Source organism: Stegostoma tigrinum, chromosome 42 (assembly GCF_030684315.1).
Source record: "Stegostoma tigrinum isolate sSteTig4 chromosome 42, sSteTig4.hap1, whole genome shotgun sequence".
Lineage (NCBI taxonomy): Eukaryota > Metazoa > Chordata > Chondrichthyes > Orectolobiformes > Stegostomatidae > Stegostoma > Stegostoma tigrinum.
The window spans coordinates 15,507,567-15,530,579 of NC_081395.1; the positions used below are offsets into that span (position 1 = coordinate 15,507,567).

The 23,013-nt window shown below is 42.8% G+C and overlaps 1 protein-coding gene across 1 annotated transcript in view; it reads right to left on the reverse strand.

Moving 5' to 3' along the window:
* Window positions 1–23,013, reverse strand: part of LOC125449225 (gastrula zinc finger protein XlCGF26.1-like) — a 34,752-nt gene that overhangs the window by 9,850 nt on the left and 1,889 nt on the right. The window lies entirely within an intron of this gene.

A 23,013-nucleotide genomic window follows, 5' to 3' on the forward strand; every position in this document is an offset into this window, starting at 1 on the left:
TAATGACTTGCATGAGGGAAGTGAAGTTTACAGATGACACAGAAGTAGGTGGGAAGATAGATGGTGAGGATCACTCGAAGAGTCTGCAGTAGAACGGATGCAGGTTAAGTGACTGGTCAAAAACTTCACAAATGGAACATGAAGTGGGAAAATTTCAGGTTATAGGCTTTGGCAGGAAGAATAGAAGAGCTGAATATTATTTAAAAATTGAGAAATACTGCTGTAAGTTACAGAACAGAGGTATTTGGAACCCCTGTCCATGAATCACAAAAAGCCAGTATCCAAAATCAGTGGGTCCTAGGGAAGGCAACAAGTATGGTGGATAGAAGTAGGGAGATTTTTCTAAAACTGTACCAGCCACCAGTGTGAAAACCGCTTGAATACAAGTGAACAGTCTGTGGTCATAAAGATTGGCACTGGATAAAGTCCAAGGTAGTGCCATAATGCTGATACCGGGCAAGGTGGGAGAGGCTGAGTAGATTGGGCCTGTCCTCATTCGAATTTAGAAGAACGTGACGCAAACTTGTTGAAACAGACAAGATTCTTCAAGGGCCCGACAGGTTGGAGGTGGAGAGTTTGCTTCTCTTTGTGGGACCAGCAGGCACAATCTCAGAATAGAATAAAGTGTTGCATATTTAAGTCACAGATAAAGAATTTTCTCCCTCAGAGGGCAGTGAATTTGTGAAATTCTTTGTCATCGAGGGCTTGCAAGGTCTGGTCATTAAGTTTCTTCAAGGCTCATACAGACGGATCTTTAATCAGTCAGGGAAACAAGAGTTGTGGTGGAAAAGTAACAAAGTGGAGTTGAGGTTTAGCAGATTAGTCTTAGTTATATGAATGACACAGCAGACATGATAGGTTGAATAGAACATAGAACATAGAACAGTACAGCACAGAACAGGCCCTTCAGCCCACAATGTTGTGCCGACCATTGATCCTCATGTATGCACCCTCAATTTTCTGTGACCATATACATGTCCAGCAGTCTCTTAAATGACCCCAATGACCTTGCTTCCACAACTGCTGCTGGCAACGCATTCCATGCTCTCACAACTCTCTGCGTAAAGAACCTGCCTCTGACATCCCCTCTATACTTTCCACCAACCAGCTTAAAACTATGACCCCTCGTGCTAGCCATTTCTGCCCTGGGAAATAGTCTCTGGCTATCAACTCTATCTATGCCTCTCATTATCCTGTATACCTCAATTAGGTCCCCTCTCCTCCTCCTTTTCTCCAATGAAAAGAGACCGAGCTCAGTCAACCTCTCTTCATAAGATAAGCCCTCCAGTCCAGGCAGCATCCTGGTAAACCTCCCCTGAACCCTCTCCAAAGCATCCACATCTTTCCTATAATAGGGCGCCCAGAACTGGACGCAGTATTCCAAGTGCGGTCTAACCAAAGTTTTATAGAGCTGCAACAAGATCTCACGACTCTTAAACTCAATCCCCCTGTTAATGAAAGCCAAAACACCATATGCTTTCTTGACAACCCTGTCCACTTGGGTGGCCATTTTAAGGGATCTATGTATCTGCACACCAAGATCCCTCTGTTCCTCCATGCTGCCAAGAATCCTATCCTTAATCCTGTACTCAGCTTTCAAATTCGACCTTCCAAAATGCATCACCTCGCATTTATCCAGGTTGAACTCCATCTGCCACCTCTCAGCCCATCTCTGCATCCTGTCAATGTCCCGCTGCAGCCTACAACAGCCCTCTACACTGTCAACGACACCTCCGACCTTTGTGTCGTCTGCAAACTTGCTGACCCATCCTTCAATCCCCGCATCCAAGTCATTAATAAAAATTACAAACAGTAGAGGCCCAAGGACAGAGCCCTGTGGAACCCCACTCACCACTGACTTCCAGGCAGAGTATTTTCCTTCTACTACCACTCGCTGTCTTCTGCAGCCAATTCTGTATCCAAGCAGCTAAGTTCCCCTGAATCCCATTCCTCCTGACCTTCTGAATGAACCTACCATGGGGAACCTTATCAAATGCCTTACTGAAGTCCATATACACCACATCCACAGCTCGACCCTCATCAACTTTTCTAGTCACATCCTCAAAAAACTCGATAAGGTTTGTAAGGCATGACCTACCCCTCACAAAGCCGTGTTGACTGTATTTGATCAAGCCATGCTCTTCCAGATGGTCATAAATCTTATCCCTCAGAATCCTTTCTAACACCTTGCAGACGACAGACGTGAGACTTACCGGTCTATAATTGCCGGGGATTTCCCTATTTCCTTTCTTGAAGAGAGGAATTACATTTGCCTCTCTCCAGTCCTCAGGTACGACTCCAGTGGAGAGCGAGGATGCAAAGATCTTCGCAAGTGGCGAAGCAATTGCATTTCTCGCTTCCCAAAGCAGCCGAGGACAAATCTGGTCCGGGCCTGGTGACTTGTCAATCTTAATGTTTGACAAAATTTTCAGCACATCAGCTTCCTCTATCTCTATCCATTCCAGCATGCACACCTGCTCTTCAAAGGTTTCATTCACTACAAAGTTCGTTTCTTTCGTAAAGACAGAAGCAAAAAACTCATTTAGGGCTTCCCCTACCTCCTCAGGCTCCACACACAAGTTCCCTATGCCATCCCTGATCGGCCCTACTCTTTCTTTGATCATTCTCTTATTCCTCACGTAAGTGTAAAATGCCTTTGTGTTTTCCCGGATTCCTTCTGCCAAGCCTTTCTCGTGCCCCCTCCTGGCTCTCCTCAGACCATTTTTGAGCTCCTTCCTTGCCTGCATGTAATCCTCTCTAGCTGAACTTGACCCTAGCTTCCTCCACCTTATGTAAGCTACCTTCTTCCTTTTCACAAGAAGCTTCACCGCTCTCGTCATCCAAGGTTCCTTTATCTTACCCCTTCTTGCCTGTCTCAGAGGGACATATTTACTCATCACTCCCAACAACTGTTCCTTAAACAGTCTCCACATGTCTATAGTTCCCTTACCATGGAACAACTGCTCCCAGTCCATGCTTCCTAACTCATGTCTAATCGCATCATAGTTTCCTCTTCCCCAATTAAATATCCTCCCATTTTGCCTAATCCTCTCCTTCTCCATAGCTATGTAGAATGTGAGGCAGTTATGGTCACTATCACCAAAATGCTCTCCCACCACAAGATTTGATACCTGCCCCGGCTCGTTTCGGAGCACCAAGTCTAGAATGGCCTCTCCCCTCGTCGGCCTATCAACGTACTGCGTTAGGAAACCCTCCTGAACACACCTTACAAAAACAACTCCATTCAAATCTTCTGCTCGAAGGAGGTTCCAATCAATATTAGGAAAGTTAAAGTCACCCATTACAACAACCCTACTGCGTGCACACTTTTCCAAAATCTGTCGACCTATGCTTTCTTCAATCTCCCTGCTGCTATTGGGGGGCCTGTAGTAAACCCCTAACGAGGTGACTACTCCCTTGCTGTTCCGAATTTCCACCCATACTGACTCAGTAGGCAGATCTTCCTCGACAATGGAAGCTTCTGTAGCTGTGATACCCTCTCTGATTAGTAGTGCTACACCCCCTCCTCTTTTTCCCCCCCCTCCCTATTCTTTTTAAATGTTCTAAACCCTGGAAGATCCAGCAACCATTCCTGCCCCTGAGAAACCCATGTCTCTGTTATGGCCACAACATCATAGCACCAGGTACCGATCCATGCTCTAAGTTCATCACTTTTATTCCTGATCCTCCTTGCATTAAAGCAAACACACTTTAACCGATCCCTTGGTTCCTTCCCAGGAAAATCCTTCCCACTAGCTGGTCTACCTCTTGCTACTGCCTCACCTGCATCAACGCTCACCTCTGGTATACAGCTCAGGTTCCCACCCCCCTGCCATACTAGTTTAAACCCTCTCGAACTACTCGAGCAAACCTTCCACCCAGGACATTGGTCCCCTTCCAGTTCAGATGCAACCCGTCCTTCTTGTACTGGTCCCACCTTCCCCAGAAGGCATCCCAATTATCTACATATCTGAAGCCCTCCCTCCTACACCAGCTGCGTAGCCACGTGTTCAGCTGCGCCCGCTCCCTGTTCCTCACCCCGCTATCTCGTGGCACTGGTAGTAAACCAGAGAACACTACTCTGTTCGTCCTGCTCTGCAGCTTCCATCCTAGCTCCCTAAAATCACTTTTTATATCCTCAATCCTATTTCTGGCTATATCATTTGTGCCAACATGTAACACGATTTCTGGCTGTTCGCCCTCCCCTTTTCCCCGATCGGAGACGTCCCGGACCCTGGCACCAGGGAGACAACATACCTTCCGGGAATCCCGATCTTGACCACAAAATCTCCTGTCGATCCCCCTAACTATCGAGTCCCCTACCATGAGTACTTTTCTATTCTGCCCCCTTCCCTTCTTTGCCACATTGTCAGGCTCAGTGCCAGAGAACTGACTACTATGGCTTTCCTCTGGTAGGTCATTCCCCCCCAGCAGTATCCAAAACGGTGTACTTGTTGCTGAGGGGAATGCCCACAGGGGATCGCTGCACTGTCTGTCTGTCCCCTTTCCTCCCCCTAACTGTAACCCATCTATCCTCGTCCTGAGCCTTAGGACTGACCAACTCCCGATAACTCCTCTCAATTACCCCCTCTGCCTCCCGAATGATCCGTAGTTCATCCAGCTCCAGCTCCATTTCCCTAACACGGTTTTCAAGGAGCTGTAGTTGGGTGCACTTCCCGCAGATGTAGCCAGCGGAGACGTGTGCCACATCTCCCAACTGCCACATTCTGCAGGAGGAGCAAGCAACTGCCCTAGCATCCATACCCCACTTATCTGAACACCCACTCAATACTAAAGTAGAAAGCTTACGAATGTTCTATGTTTCATGGTCATATGGATGGGGAATAAACACTGTGTTCATCTTTATCTAAAAGGACAATGTGTAGATGGTCATTGTGCCTCAGGGCTGTGTTAAGGCTGAAGTTCCATTCCTTCCTTCCCCACAGTCATTTTAAGGTTGTCAGGTATTGTCAAACACCTAGACTGGAAAGATAAAGATCTACAGTGAAGAGAAATCAGAGGTAACGTTTCAGCTCTGATGACCCTTCTGCAGAAATTCGGAGAAAGATTCACTGGACCCGAAAGTTAATTCTGATTTCTCTTCACATGCTACCAGACCTGCTGAGCTTTTCCAGCAACTTCTGTTTTTGTTTCTGATTTACAGCTTCCGCAGTTCTGTCAGAATTTAAAATGTTCTACAGTGATGAGTTTAAAACATAGTGGATTTATTTGACTGATTTCTCATTCATCCAGAATATCAAACTCTGACCCAGTTTACAAAGGTATTCTTATCGGAGACAAATTCTTGCCATGTAGTGGCAAGTTATTTTATTACAATGGCAACTTCACAAGTGACATTTCTGCTCTTTCAGCAGGTTGATTGACTTAGTGAACTTTTCCCACACTTTGAGCAAATAAACAACATTTATCCACTGCTGTCAAAGCAGATGGGATGCTGGGACAAATTCTCTCTCACACACTGTAGAGACGAACAGCTTCTCTCCAGGGTGAGAACGATGATGTGCAAGCAGATTGCATCTGCTTCAAAATATCTTCTCGTTCAAATATTTTAACAAGTCTCTCATTCTGTGCACCTCAGAAGCTGCACTACCTAAGGTGCTCATTTGCCCAAGAGCTGAGCTTTGTAAAATACCCAGGGCCAGCAGTCGGGCATTTTGGGCAGCTCCTTTGTTGTGTGTCGAACCCAGTGGAACTAGGAAATAAAACCAGGTGAGGCTGGTGGGGTGCTATCCCATCACTCCGACTGATCAGTACCACCTCCCACTTCTCACTGCTGGATAATAAATTGACTACGCACTTGCTTTAAGCAATAATTTTGATCCTAATTTTATTCATTCCACTCCTCCCCATCTTACAGCAAAAATTCACTAACCGCTATTTCAATGTTACCCAGCAGGGCCCATTCGGTGAACGTCTTGAATCAATATCACAGGTTATCAGTGCACAGGTGCCATGCTGGTTAATATTTGGACCACAAACAATGAGTTATGACGATGAGGAAAGTTGTTCCTTCATGAAGGGTGTAGGCCCGAAACGTCAGCTTTCCTGCCCCTATGATGCTGCTTGTCCTGCTGTGTTCATCTAGTTCTATACCTTGTTATCTCTAGTATTATACTGTAGGAGGTGGCCATTTGGCCAAATACACTTGTACTAGCTTGTTAAGTAAGCACAATTATCTCATACCAATCTCCTAATTTCACCCCAGGCACATTATTCTTTCCCAAATAACCATTCAATGCTTTCCTGAATGTCTCAACTGAATCTACCTCCAACAGTTCCACACAGTGCATTCTATACCTTAACTACTTGCTAAGTGAAAGAGTTTTATCTCACTTCTTCCTTGCTTCTTTTGCAGGTCACTTGAAATCTATGCTAATAAGAGGTATTTTCCTTTTAAGAGCAGGTAAACATCATCGCTATGCAGCCTGTCATAATTTTGACAACTTCTTTCAAATCTCCTCTGAGCCTCTGGTCACCAAGGAGAATGGTCCCAATTTCTTAATGTATTCTCAGAACTGAATTCCCTATCCCTGAAACCATTCTTGCAAACCTCTTCTGCTTTCTCTCCATTGCATCTCCGCTATAACATGAGGCCAGAACTGTGCACAGTTCTCCAGCGAGATTCAACAAGTGTCTGAGAGAATTTCAACATCAACTCCTTGCACGTGTACCGTCCTTCTAATGAAGCACTAGGAAAAGTTAAGCTTCATTTGCTGCCCTCTCTGCCTGTCTTTCAATGTTCTGTTCACGTATTTATGTAGGTCCCTCTGTATCTGCACCTCCATTAGAATTGTATCTCCTATTTTATACTGTCTTTCACTGTACTTTCTTTAAAAAAAAAGTACACCTCACATTTCAGTGCACTGAAACTCATCTGCCTGCTCCCCAAATTTGTCAGTGGCCTTCCGGAGCTTGACACAGTTGTTAGTTTATAATTTTAAATGAAGGTTACGGTGCGGGCGACACTGAGATTGTGGTCAGGGCTTTTGGTCATAGATACAGCCGGATAAGGAGTGAGCGGAAGGGGGAGGGGCGAAGGAAGCGACACAACACATTTCTGAATTACCTCCGGAAGGCATGGAAACGGAACATGACAGCTTTCCTGCTCCTCTGATGCTGCCTGGCCTGCTGTGTTCATCCAGCTCTATACTTTATCTCAGATTCTCCAATATCAGCGGTTCCTACTATCCCTGCGGCTGCCACGGCGCCGCTCTCAGCCTTTTCACCGAAGACAACTCCAGCTTTGTCACCGCCATCTTGCATCGCGCTCGGAGCCGCTGCGCATGCGACGTCACTGCTCATGACGGAAACCTCCTCAGTTGGCAGCGCTGGAAGGGGCCGGAACCTGAATAAAGTGGCAATGTGCTGCACCCTGGAGCAGAATCCTTGGCCTCTCTATATCTTCAGAATAAAGAAAATCGGAGCTGGAGTAGACTGTTTGGCCCTTTGAACCTGCACGGCCATTCAATATAATCGTGCCTGATCCAACTCAGTACCCTGTTACCACTTCTCACCGTACCTTTCGATTTAATAACTATTTCTAACCGTATGTTTCGAAGAAATAACTTTTATTTCTATTTACTGCCGAGGTGTGCTCATAGCTTGATGGGATTGCAGGTGTTGCACATCCCCTGTTGCACCACCACCATCTACTCAAAGTCTGGCCCAGCAAGCAATGTCTATGTCTCACAAGTGAATTAAAAAACCTTTCTTCAAAACATAGATAATAAAGCGTGAAGCTGGATGGACACAGCAGGCCAAGCAGCATCTTAGGTGCACAAAAGCTGACGTTTCGGGCCTAGACCTACACTGTTCTGACCTCAATCATTTTCTATGGTAGAGGATTCTACATGTTCACCACTCTCTGGGTGAAGAAATGTCTCCTCATTTCAATTCTAAATGGTCCACTTCGAATCCTTAAACCATGAGCCTGGTTTTGGGCTCCCTGCCCTTTGGCAACATCCTTCACTATATTTACTCAGCCTAATCCTGTTAGAATTTTATAGATTTCTATGACATCCTTCCTAATTTTTCTAAACTTCAGTGAATATAGTCCAAAACAATTTAGTCTCTCTTCATTCATCAGTCCTGGCTTTCCAGGGATCAGTCTGGTAAATTTTTCTTTAGTACAAGTTCTTTCACTGGCTGAACATCTGTACATAAGTCATCATGTCAAACCTTCTCCATCAGTCATATGATCATTGCCAATAGGATTGTGGCCTTAATTTCATTTCTTGCCTCTCATAAGAAACTGCCTAACCTCTGTTCAATGATCTTCTCTGTGCCCAGATGTCTCGGAATGGTGCATCAGACGTCTACTGGTGCCCAGAATACCTTCCATATGGGTAACATATCAGAGACTAGGAATTCAATTCTAGTTCAGTTTGAAAGGTTTCTTTTGTTTTTGTTGAAAATTTTTTTCTATATTTTTGCTTCTATTCATTTCAGTGGTAAGAATGTTCCATAGCAGAAGCATACCCACAGAATCACTGATGTCTTATGGTACATAAGGAGGCTATTCAATCCACCATGTCTGCACCAGCTCTCAAAATGAGCATCATGACTTAGTAATTTAGCAGATCGAATTATTTGTTCTGAATTTCTATCCTGGACTCAAAGTGAAACTAACACCTTATTTTTACAGAGGATTAGAAAGAGCTGTTCACAAACAAAACCTAAACATCACAACAAAATTTGACAGTCACTTCATTTATCTGGACCTAAATATCATCAACCTTTAAATGTACAAAGGTAAATATTTGTGCATCTGTTTGTGGAGAACAAGTTCCAGCATCAGTGTGAATGGTACACCACCAAGACACACACGTACACACATCCCCAGAGGGATTTCTGCTGAACTGACAGCGGAAAGAGCAACCAGGGACACAGCCTGAAGTGGAATGTTCCAGTGAACTGACTGTGAAAGAGCTTGGTTAATTTGATTTAGATAAATGTGAGGTATTGCATTTTGGTAAGACAAACCTGGATAGGATTACAGTTAATGGTAGGGTCCTGGGGAGTGTTGTTGAAAATGGAGACCGAGGAGTTCAGGTACATAGTTCCTTGAAAGTGGCATCATAGGTAGGCAAGGGTTTTGAGGAAAGCATTTGACATGCGTGCCCTTATTGATTAGAGCATTGAGTATGGGAGTTGAGTCATCATGCTGCGCCTATACAGGACATTGGTGAGATCATTTTTGGAGTACTCTGTAGAGTTCTGGTCACCTGGTTAGAGGAAGGATATTATTAATGTGAAAAGAATGTGGAAAGATTTACAAAGGTGTTACCGGGACTGGAGGGTTTGAGTTAAAAGGAGAGTTTGGCCCTGGAGTGTAGGAGATTGAGGCTTTATAAGTATTATAGAAGTTTATGAAATCATGAGGGGCATAGATAAGGTGAATAGCAAAGTTGTTTTCCCCATTTTAGGGGAATTCAAAACAAGAGGGCATAGTTTTAAGTTGAATGGGGAGAGATTTAAAAGTACACGAGGGGCAACGTTTTCACACAGCGGGTGATGTATATTTGGAATGAACTGGCAGAGGAACTGGTAGATGCAGGTATGGTTGTAAAATTTAAAAGAAACCTGGACAGGTACATTATTAGGAAAGGGACATGGGCCAAATACAGGTAAATGGGACTAGCTGAGGTTGAGAAACCTAGTTGATATGGACAAGTTGGACTCAAGGGTTTGTTTCCATGCTGTCTGACTCCATGACTCTAATTATAATGTCTGAAAAAGCTTTGCACCATTCATAGCCAGGAAAAATCACATGCTCTGTATGCAAATGACGCTTCAGCACATCATCCAATCTGGAAAGACAGAAGGACACCAGCACCATGGTGAAACAATAGAAATGTTTCATTGGACTGCAGGAAGGGATTCAGTTGACTATCTCATTTGGAAATACATTGACACACTTACACTGGAGAGAGGCCATTTACTGCTCCAAGTCTAAAAGAGGATTCAGGGAATCACCTGGAGCTTGCACACTAGAGAGTTCACACTGACTTTTAAATGGGAAGTGTTATGAAGGTCTGATATCCCATTGAAGCATTCACGCAAATAGGAAACCTTTCAAGTGCTCTCACCATTACACTGGGTTTGAAAAATCATCAGAACTCTCTGAGCATCAATGCAATTACACTTGGGAGTGACCATACACCTGGTCTGCACCTTGAAAGGCATTTATTAATCCATCTAACCTTTTGAGATACCAGCATGTTCACACTTCATAGTTCCTTGAAGGTGTTGCAGGCACACAGGATGGTGAAGAAGGTGGTTGGCATGCCTGCCTTCATTGGTCAGAGCATTGAGTACAGGAGTTGGGACATCATGTTGTGACTGTACAGGACATCAGTGAGGCCATTTTTGGAATTCCATGTACAATTCTGATTGCCTGCTATCGGAAGGATGTTGTTAAACTAGAAAGGGTGCAGAAATACAGTTACAAGAATGTTGCCGGGACTGGAGGGATAAGTTATAAGGAGAAGCTGAATAGGCTGGAATGGTTTTCCCTGGACTGCCAGAGGCAGAGGGGTGATCTTTTAGAGGTTTATAAAATCATGAGGGGGGTTGGATAAGATGAAAAGCCAAGGCCTTTTTCCAAGGGTAGGGGAATCAAAAACTAGTGGGCATAGGTTTAAGGTGAAAGAGGAAAGATTTGAGAGGGACCTGACTTATTTCACGCAGGGCGTGGAATAACCTGACAGAGCAAGAGGTAGAGGTGAATACAATTACAATGTTTAAAAGACATTTAGACAGGAACAAGAATAGGAAAGGTTTGGAGGGATATGGATCAAATGCAGACAAATGGCACTATTTAAGTTTGGGATACCTGCTCAGCATGGATGACTTGGACAGAAAGGTCTATTTCCATGCTGTTTGAATCTATGACACTGTAATTTTTAAATGCTCCCACTGTGTGGTGTTTTAAAACAGCAATAACCTGTTGAGACACCAATGCACTTACACTGGAGAGAGGCTGATCACCTGTATTGTATGTAGGGAGGGACTCACTTTGTCATCTACCCTGATGACATACCAGCAAATTCAGTTGGAGACAGACCATTCATCTGCTCTCTGTATGTAAAGGAATTCAACCCATCTTCTGAAACACCACATACTCACACCAAGGACATGCCATTCATGTTCACAGACACCTGTATAGGCATAGGGATTCACTCAGTCCACCAACCTGCTGCAACATCAGCAAGTTACTAAATGACTGTAAGGTTGGATTCTGATAGTATGCCACTGTTAGTTAGCAAGTTAATCCTGAGGCGCACAAGATATGTGTTCCAGCCACTCTCTCCCATAGTTCAGAGCTCCTAGGCATGGAAGAGAAGGCTACTTTACACTTCAGTTTGGAGTCAGGAGGACAACATTAAATGCAAAAAATGTATTGTCAAATCACAGATTAGTTCAAAACTATGAGCTATTCCTCACTGGAAGTAAGGTAGATTTGATTTTACCCTACATTGGTACAGATCAGACAGTATTTGGCAAACCTACAACATGACGGTCAAAAGCTCCTGAGCAGGGATATAACCAGTCTATCACTTTTTCTGCAAACCACACAGAATGAACCATGTAGAAGTAGGAGAAGGAGTGGGCAATGAATTACAATTCACCAAGTGTGTGAACATGAGTGTTTGACAAAGTATTAGCTTGCACTTTTCAATAACTAGATATAAAATGAATTGATTGGGATGGGAGGCGCGGTGTAATGTGATAGGGACTGATGGTGAGTGGTAATCGTTCTGAAGAAGTCACCATTCCTGGAGTTTTACAGGACCCTTTCAAAGAGTCACCATTAATTTATCACTCTCTAATGATTTGAATGGCCCTAGTTTTGTTCTTTCAGTTTTCCAATATTTTTGAGTTAAAATAAAATCTCTGCTGAATGGTGACCCGATAGAAATTTACAAAATTAATGGGTAGAATGGATAGTTAGAGTCTTTTCTCCAAGGTAGAAATGTCAATTATCTGGGGACATAGGTTTAAGGTAAAAAGGGGGTAAGTTTTAAAGGAGATGAGATGTTACACAGAGAATTGTAAGTGGCTAGAATGAGCTGCCAGAGGAGATGATAGAAGCAGATGCAATAGCAATGTTCGAGAGACGTCATGACAGATACACGAACAGACAGGGAATAGGGGCATATGGACTGTGTAGAGGCATGGGGCTTTTACGTCATGTGTAGGCACTGGCTTGATGGGCTGAAGGACCTGTTCCTGTGCTCTATTGTTCTCTGTTCTTTCTTTCTTTTAAAACATTTAGTTGTTGGAACACTGTAATCCGGACAAAATTAAATCTATTAAAATCAACCCCCCATCAAGTATGCAGGAGGACTCAACTGGCCCTCACTTTTTAGGGTATCAGTAAACACACACCCTTACAAGATATTTATTAAAAACAGAAATACAGGGGAATCTCAGCTGGCCTGGCAACATCTGTGGAGGGAGCAACATAAGTAACATTTCAAATCCAATGACATCTTTGGAATATGTTCCACTGAAACTGCCACACAGGAATGATCTATGCCCCAAAGCTCTTGGGCAGACAGACATGGTACACCATTATTGGATGTTCCTTATCGGTGCCTTTAATCACGCCATCATTGGTTGTTGTGCTCCTACTGGTTAGACATTAAGCTTTAGAATTTCTTCCCTCTCTACCTTTTTACTTCACTTCCCAGTTTTCAAGCATTCCTCAAAACTGACTTTTTTGACCACGTTTTTGTTTATTTGACCCAATATGTCTTTATGTTCCCATGAAACTGCTTGAGACATTGAATTGTGAAAAAAACTCTAGTTTTTAAGCTAAACAGTTCTTGTTATTGTTGTTTTTGAGACCTGACCACCGACTGAGTGAATAAGGTTGTATCAATGTAACTTCGAGAAACACAGCTTATACAAATATATCTGGAGACAAGGAAACTCCAAACTAACCAATGGACTTGCTGTTTTCCACAACTGGGAAAAGGTGATTCTTTCTGACCATTAAAGATCATTTTGTTGTTGTGACCTCCATTATTTGTAGTGTCTGACTGAAGAACTGGGGTTGACTCACAGCTGAGTCACCACTTGCCTGTGTTTGGCCTACACGCCTCTAAACAAGTTCTGAGAAGGGGTCACCAGACCCGAAACATTAACTCTGGTTTCTCTCTGACAGATGCTGCTATACCTGCTTAGCTTTTCCAGCATTTCTATTTTTGTTCCCTCTAAACTTTTCCCCTTCATTTACTTATCCCAATGTCTTATAAATGTTGTAACTGTACCTGCATGTACCACTTTCTCGGGCAGTTCATTCCACATACAAACAATGCTCTGCATGAAAAATCTTTCTCCTCTCACCTTAAATATATGACCCCTAGTTTTGAACTCCCTCACCCCAGGGAAAAGACCTTTGCTATTCATCTTATCTGTGCTCATGATTTCATAAACACCTATGAAGTCACCCCTCAATTTTAAAAAGTTCCAGCCTATCCAGCTAACCCTTAAAGCTCAAACTCTCCAGACCTGGCAACATCCTGGTAAATCTTTTCTGAACCATTTCCAATTTGATCCTATCCTTCCAATAGCAGAGTGACCAGAACTGTACACAGTACTCCAAAAGTGGCCTCTCTAACGTCTTGTGCAACCTCAACATATCATCCAAACTCCTAAAATCAATGGTCCTTCTTAAACATCTTCTTAACCACCCTGTATACCTGTGACTCAAATTTCAAGCAACTATGTACCTGAGCCCCTACCGCTCTCTGTTCAGAAACACGACCCAGGGTTCTATCATTAACTGTATAAGTCCTGACCATGTTTTACCAAAATGCAACATTTTGCATTTATCTAAGTTAAACTTCACCTGCTACTCCTCAGCCCACTGACCCAATTGATAAAGATAGCTTTGCAATCTTAGATAAGCTTCTTCACAGTTCACTATACCACCGATTTTGGTATCATCTGCAAACTTACTAATCATGCCTCCTAAATTCTGATCCAAATCATTTATATAAACGAAAAACAAAAGTGGACCCAGCACTAACCCTGTGGAACACCTTTGGTCACAGGCCTCCAGTCCGAAAAACAATCTTCCACCATCATCCTCTGTCTCCTACTGTCAGCCAATTTGGTATCTAATTGTCAAGCTCTCCTTGAATCCCATGTAGTCTAACTTTATTAATTAGTCTACCAAGTGGAACCTTGTCAAAGGCTTTATTAAAGTCTGTGTCGACAATGGCTACCCCCTTGTCCTCATGAATCTTTTCGGTTACATCCTCAAAAATCTCCGGTAAGTTTGTGAGCCATGATTTCCCATGCACAAAGCCATGCTGACTTTCCATAATCAGTCGTTGCCTTTCCAAATGTTTATTAATACTATTTCACAGAATCCCCTCCAACAACTGATCCACCATTGAAGTCAGTCTCACAGTTCCCAGGCTTCTCCCTAAATAAGGGACCTTCCAGTCCTCCACACCTCACCCATGGCTGTAGATGATACAAATATCTCTCTAGGGACCATGCAATTGCTTCCCTAACTTCCCACAACATCCTCTGGGATATACTTGATCCTGGAGTTTATTTTTATGTTTTTTAAGAACTCTAGCACTTCATGCTCTGTAATATGGGCAGTTTTCAAGACATTACTATTCAATTCCCTAAGTTTCCTATCCTCCATTTCTTTCTCCACAGTAAAAACTGATGTGAAATATTCATTTAGTATCTTCCCCATCTGCTGTGGTTCTACACATTGATGACCTCAATGATCCTTATTCTCTCAGCAGCTACTCTTTGGCTCTTAATGTATTTGTAGAATCTGTTTGGATTATCCTTATCCTAGCCAAGGCTTTCATGTCCCCTTTCCGCCTTCTTGATGTCCTACACCCCTCATACTGATCAAGAGATTAATTTGTAGATTCATTGACTCATACAGTGCAGAAAAAGCCCTTCAGCCCGCCGAGTGTACCAACATAACTACCATTAAATGTGTGTTAATTTCAATTTCCTTCACTTGTCCTAATTCCTTGTATGTTATGATATTTCAAGTGCTTCTCTAAATATTTCTAAAAGGTTTAAGGTTTGCAACCTTCCCACGCAGTGCATTCCAAATTCCCACCACCAGCTGACTGTTAAAGTTCTTTTTTTCCCACATCTCCTCTGAATCTCTCATTCCTTGCCCTAAAATTATGCTCCACTCAACCAAGGGGAACAATTGCTGTGTCCTCACCCTGTGCATACCCTTCATAATCTTATACACCTCAATCATGCCTCCCTCTGAGTCTTCTCTGCTCTAAAGGAAATAATCCAAGTCTATCTAGTCTGTCCTTATTGCTTAATTTCACCAGCCCAGGCAACATTCTGGTGAACCACCTCTAGCAGTATCACATCTTTCCTGCAGTGAGGTGGCCATAACTGCGAGCAGTTAAGCTGTGGCTTAACCAATGTTCTGCACAACTCCAACATTACTTACTTGCTCTTCATGGGAATGTACAGTTTGGGGGCAAGGAAATAAGATAGAAATTAGATGTGTGAGTTCTGAATTTCCATGCTGGACTGAGTGTGCTGACTGTTGAGCCTCTGTTTACAGGGTGTTAGAACGTGATCATTTATACACAGCAAACTCAAACCAAGACATTGCCTGTTCTGAATTTCAACCCTAGACTGACGTGATAGCTCTTTCCTTAAACAGTTTTACTGGGCTTGAAAGGGACAGAGGTGAATACAGAAAACTCAAAACCAAACAGCACATCAGGATTGTATGGAATCATTTCATTCAGATTTGACCAGATTCTGATTGTGCAAGAAGAACTGCTAACCTGTTCTATCTGTGGGGAATGTTTTAAATCAGCAATGTGTCCAGAAAATCACCAAGACAAATATACCCAGATCAGAATTTCAACTCAGAGTCAAACATGAATCAAGTTTGTGAAAAGCTTGATATAGTCTCAAAAGGTCACCAGGGAGGTGAGGTCATAAGGAAATGAAAAAAAAAGCCTCAGTCTTCTTGGTATTTCATCAGATTGTATTGGAGCAGACCAAGCTCCCTCAAAATGTATCAAGGAGATTGCCTAGACACTAACTTTTATCTTATTTAAAGACATGTTCCAGACGTGATTCAGTTGGTCAAACTACTAGGTTGAAGAAAAACACACTTTCTTCTTACACCACAGTTAAAATACAAACAAAAAGGAAGAATTGGCATAAAGTGAACTCTATTGAAATATTTAAAAAGTTAATATATTATATAATTATTACTTATCAAATGTTTCAATACAGCAGTATTCCATAAACTGCTGGAACTGCTTGGCAAAGGCAAATTCATCAAAACAGACTTACTCACGTGATATTTTTTCCAGTCCGGGAGAAAGAACGCAACAGAAAGAATCTAACAGCAGAGAGTGTTGAGGAAACTAATTTAATCACACATTACAAGCTCAGACTTCGACAAAAAGAGATTTTATTCATGATATCACAGAGCGCCAATGCTGACAAAAGGTCCGATCCGTAGTCTCCGATGAGTATTAAAACAAGGTAATTTTCTCCGTACCGTTTTAGATTGCGACACAGGTTTCGCATGCGAACAAGCATGTAGTTTACCACATCCCCTTAAGGCAGGTCATATGCCACGATTTCACAACTTGTGGTTGTTGATTCATTATTTTTAAGCAAAATGTGTCTTGAGCTTCTGGCCAACATTGATCTAAGCTTTCTGCAGTCTTGCAAAAACTTGTCATGTGTATCTCGCTTGACCTATTTTCCCATCATTCCAACCTCTAATTCTAAGCTTTAGCTACATTCTACATATAATCTCTTTTTACGCTTTAATTATTCTTCCACAACTCCCTCCTTTTTGATCTTTGGGTCAACATCAATAGTCACAGTTATCAAATGCGGAATCATATCCTCAGGGAAAGGGTCTCATTTTGAGGCATTCCTGATCGTCAGAATCAGGATCGTTGGTTACAGTGTGGGGGAATAAAGGGACAGGATTTTAAGGTCCACGGGGGACGATGGAACAAATCAGACCTGTAGCAATAACACAGACAATAATGATAACCAGGATGATACATAATGAATTAGAGTACTCCACCAACTCTCAAATGGATACCAACCAGAGCTGAGAGGATTATAATTGTGAAATTGTTCACCAACAGCTTTTATCTGGTTGACAGCTCATTGGATGTGATCAGCCAAACAAGTGATATTTTCAGATTCATCCGGTATATAGGTGCAGCACTCTTGGCCAATGATGGTACATGTGCTGCCTTTTTCGGCCAAAATAGTCAAGGACCAGGCGATTCTGTACGGCTACAGTGTGGATCGCCACAAGTTCAGCAGATACATGGAAAATGGCTTGGTTAGTTTCCTCAAAAGCTTAGGCAGTCTCGTCAGTTTCTCTAAGGCAGATGCCATGTTAATTAATTCACATGCTGCTTCCCTGGACCCATAAGTGGGGAAGGCTATCATAAAGAACCGCTCGGTTTCAGTGAAAGCATACTTGTTACGTCTGGTCCACAACAGGTGCTCGGCTAGAGTGGGGAGATGATGCATATGAAGAATTATATGGGCTAAATAGCAAGATCTGGTCCACAAGGGAGGCAGCCAAGTGTAGGCCTTAAGGCCACAAGCAAAATTGGTACTGTTATAAGTGATAAGCTAAGTTATATAATCAGGAAACCAAACATGGCCAAAAGTTCCTGCTGATACGAGGTTAATAAAATTAAACTTGGATGGAGGCCAAACCTTGGGTGTAACATTAAAATAATGGGTACAATTAATCTGACCTGCAAACCAACCATTAAGATTAGATCTAGTGAGGCAAATGGGATTTATCAGTTTTCCCACCCTTGATGTATTAGTGATGGCGGCATTTGGTGGGATATGGGCAGTATTAAATCGAGATTGATACCAAACCTTAAATGGTGCCCTCAACCGTCTTTCCAAGAACAAGTCCCTGGGGCTGGATAGGCTGACCTTGGAGTTCTTCAGGGTGTTCTGAGATGTTCTGGGGGGCTGATAAGGTACAGGTCCTACATATGCTGATGATGCATGCCTCCTGTTCACAGACCCAGCTGACCTGCAGGGGATGCATGAGTGCCAGGAGGTCTACCCTGTGGCATCCTCCACAAGGATCAACTGGAGCAATTGCTTGGGGCTACTGGTCTGTCCGTGGCATAAACACCTCCTGTTGGAGGAACTATGGTGCTTCAAGTGGTGTTCCACTCACCTCCTCTACCGGGGAGTCCATCTTTGTCCGGCTGAGGAATCCTGGCTGGCAAATTGCACAAGCTGGAAACCAGGGTGACCATTCACCTAGCATGCTGGACAGGATGGCTCTGAGTGCTGTGCTACAGGGTGCGAGTGCTGGTCGTAAACCTGCTGGTAGCTGTATGGTGTGGTACCGTCTGGTCACTGTGGTGCCCACCCCCCACCCTGGGAACAACCATCGAGAAAAAGCTTGTCGATATTTTGCGGGACAAAAGGCAAACTGCGTCGCTGCTTTAGTTCTGAGTCTCCTGCCTGAGGGTAGTCAGGCACAGGTGTGCCTTCATCCTAGCTAGCAACTTTCTGCCTTCAGACCCTGCAGTGATACCTCTATGTTCAGCCTCCTCCAAGATGGTGCACCCTGATGACACTTCTTTCAGGTCCGTGGCCTCCCTTAAGACATGCAGTTCTTCTTTGTGGAGTGACCCCGACCTCGGAATTCAGGAATTGCCTGTCTTCTGTCTGGACCTGATCACAATCTGGGATATGGTTGGTTCACATAGGTGCTCTTCCCCCCAGAGAAACGGTGACTCTCGTCAGGGAGCAACTGTTCAGAAACAAGTTCCTCCTTGAGAGCAGTTTGCTCTGGGTGAGGGAGGGAGGGTGGACTGACCTCGGTATGCACGGCTGACCAGAGTCGGTGAAAGCTGCTCTTTTGCAGTCATGTCTGCGCTCAGGTGTCCCTGGAGTGGGAGCAGTGCTCCCCAGTGTGGTTGAGGCCTTTCATGATGAATAGGTGCCACGGAGGTTGGACAGCATCATAACCATGAACAAAAACATTTTGATTTAGTAAATCTTTTTGTTTCCATAGTATAAGTTTCCATTTTGCCTTTTGAGTTGTGTTTCTTTTTGGGTTGGCGTCCCAGAAAGGTCTTGGTGAAGATTTGTACCTTGGGTTGTGGATGCAGTTGTTCATTAGCTGACTGAGCCAGTGTTCCATGGTATGCAGACATTTTGTAACCATTCTAGGCAATATCATCAGTGTGACCTCTGATCAAAGCATTGGTATTCTGTTCCATTCTGAATTTATCTGATCCTTGGTGTGATTGGTCTTGTCATTTCTAGTCTGTTTTTTAGCTGTGGTCTGTATACAGGGTCTATTTCTAGGTGTTTGTTAATGGAATCCCATGTTGAGAACCAGGCTTCCAGAAATTCCCTTGCATGTCTGTCGTTCGCTCGTCCCAGTATAGTCATTTTGTCCAAGTTGAACTGATGGCCCTCATTACACACAAACAATGAGGGCCATTGGTTCAATTGGGACAACACATTCATAATAATCAAACGCATAAAAGTTGAAGAAACCCACTAACTTGTTAACAACATCTCCACGGGCATAAAATTCACTAGAGAGGAAGACAACAACAAATAGCTCCCATTCTTAGACATAACGGTAGAGAGACTAACAGCGAATTCTGGACCTGAGTATACAGGATGGCCACACACGTGGGCCAAATCCTAACTTCGATAGCAACCACCCCATCATACACAAACAGAGCTGCTTTAAGACACTAAATGAGCCAGATCACACTGCAACAGCCCAGAACTCCAGAGAATGGAAGCGGAACACTTGTACAAGCTATTTACGACAATGGATACCCAAGAAGTTTTGTCCACAAATGCCTACAAAACAAACAACAGTCAAACACTATCCTACATCAAAAATTATATCAGAAATGACAACCATACTCCTTAGGCTGCATACAAACCTACATCAATGCTGCATCAAATGCGATCAAAGACTAAAGAGCCCACACCGAAAGTAAACAGGGCTAATGTGATAGACAGAATCCCATGCAGTGAATGCAATAAACATTATGATGGACAAACGGGAAGGAAATTGACAACCAGGATACATAAACACCAGCTGGCAGTAAAAAGACAGGACCGATATTCACTTGTCTTGATACACACTGGCCATCAGTTTGACTGTGACAAAGTGACTATCTTGGGACAAGCGAATAACAAACATGCATGGGAATTTCTGGAAGCCTGGTTCTCAACATGGGACTCCATTAACAAACATATTGAAATAGGCTGCATATACAGACTGCTGCTTAAAAAAAAACAGGACGGGAAGTGACAAGACCCATCACACCAGAGGATCATATAAATTTGGAAAGGATCAGAACACCAACACTTCAATTAGAGGTAGCACTGATGATGTTGCCTAGAATGATAACAAAGCCTGTGCACATCACGAAACAACCATCTCAGAGAGACAACAAACAACTTATCTTCACTTTGTTTCAATATTTGACCCCCTGGAGGAGCTATGGGAACTGTTACTTTATCAAGAAATATTAATTCCACATTTTGACTCCTTGTTGTTCCTACCCTGAGAGAGGTTGATGGGGGCAGAGTTGAGAAAAGCCACTTTTTTTGTTTGTTTATTTGTTGTTTCTCTTTTTCCAGAGTCATGGAGTTTCATTTTGGTGCAAAAGTCAGGGAAATGTTTACTTAGATAACAAGGTGTAGAGCTGGTTGAACACAGCAGGCCAAGCATCATCAGAGGAGCAGGAAGCTTGATATTTTGGGCTTAGACCCATCTTCATTAAAAAAAGATTTTTTTTGTTTTTTTTTCTGAAGAAGGGTCTAGGTCCGAAACATCAGCCTTCCTACAGCTCTGATGCTGCTTGGCCTGCTGTGTTCATCCAACTCTACACCTTGTTATCTCAGATTCTCCAGCATCTGTAGTTCCTATCTCTGGAGCAATTTTTACTTTGCCATTTTAAAAGTGTACAGTGAGCTTTGCTCTCCTCATCCTAGGAGTGTCTGATGGAGGTGGTGTCCGTGCTTGATCTTTTCGTTTAATAGACTGGAGGATTGTTTATTGGACTGGAGGCCTGTGACTAGCTGACAGGATTTATACAATTAATGGTAGAGCCATGAGTAGTGTTGTAGGATGGAGAGACCCAGGGGTTCAGGTACATAATTCTTTGGAACTTGTGTCACAAGTATTCAGGGTGATTAAGAAGATGTCCAACAAGTTTGTCTTCATTGCTCAGACATTTGAGTGTAGGAATTGGGGCATCATGTTGAAGTTGTACAGAACACTGGGTGGGGCCTCTGAGTGCTATGTGCAGTTCTGGTCACCCTGTTACAGGAACCATATGATTAAACTGGAGGGAGTTTAGAAAAGACTAAACAGGATGTTGCCTAAACTTAACCCTAACCCTATCGCAGATATCAGATACAAAAATAGACTGGAAATACTGGGACTTTTTTCACTGGAGCGTGAAAACATGAGGGATGATTTTAATGAGGTTTACAAAATCACAAGGGATATTGATAAGGTAAATGACAAGGGTCACTTCCTTGGGGGGGGGGGTTCAAAACTAGGGGGCATATTTTAAAAGTGAGGGGAAAAAAATTTAAAAAGGACACAAACCTATTTTACACAGCAAGTGGTTCATGTTTGGAATGAATTGCCAGAGAACGTGGTGGATGCAGGTACAGTTAAAAAGCTTCAAAGACATTTGGATAAATTCATGAATCAGAAAGGTTTGGATGTTGGCCAAGCGCAGGCAGGTGGGACTAGTTTAGTTTGGAAACATGATCAGTATGGACTGGTTGGACTGGTCTCTTTCCAAGATGTAAGACTCTAAAAACATTTTGTAAGCAGACAAGGAGACATATATCCTGTTCTCAAGTACTTTGTATTGAAAGGTAAAAATTTGTATAATCCCAAATCTTTAAAAGGCAAAGTGTTTAGTTCAAAGCCAGGATGGGTTAATTTTTTCTCATTGTTAATTTTCTACAACCTTTACGTAAACAAAGGTCAACCATGTCAAAAGATCTCCTGGCAATTTAGTTTTCAGATCAAACCTTTGTCTTCCCAATTCTTTTGGTATTTATTTCAGATTTACCCATGTGTTCCTTTGGTTGTTGTTCTTTCTTTAGGCATCTTTCCAAATGACTGCAGTATATCTGAAGAATAACAAAACTAAAAACGTTCACTTTCACAGGTAAACAATAGTTTCACCATAGATAGTTTCACCATTCCGGTAGGAAAGGGAATTAGAGGATTAAGCTTCCTGCAACTTGTGCACACCTGGCTGAAGCTCATCTTTAGGGATTGAAATATTTTGTGGTTTTTGCATATGTAAAAGTAAATTTTAATTCATACCGAAAGCTTTGCTTGCACTCTGTAATTATAACAGTTCACTTTTTTTTAAGCACAAAGGCTATGAGCTTTTTACCAATTGGACATTTCTCTTGTGGTTGGATTATGGAAAGGATCATGTCCACTGTCAATCTGCCAGCACAGAAACTGCACTGCACTTCTGAATACACACAGTCTACAAGCAGCTTAACTATTTTAATCATAACTCAAGTTAATGACATTAATATGGTGTGAAGTGCCTCCATGGTCTTTGAAATCTCCTTTGTCACACGTTTGTATTACCTATGGAATTTTTCATGTCCTGCAGAAAGAATGTTACCTGACAAAAGAAAATGAGGTCAAGATGATGTGGCAGTGGATGTGGCTTTCTCTGTTTGAGCTTTTCAGCTGGAATTCATCCTTCCTGCTTGTTAAGCAACGGTGTTTTCAAGCTTAAGTGATGAGGTTTCCTTGTCCAAGTTAACGGAGAGGAAACCACAGGAGGGATTCAAACTAACACTGGGAGATGTACATCTGCATTTTAAAAAGTTATATTATAACACACCTGAACATTGAACTCAATATTTACACAGTACTATAACTGGCTGGAGTTCATCATGAACAGAATGATT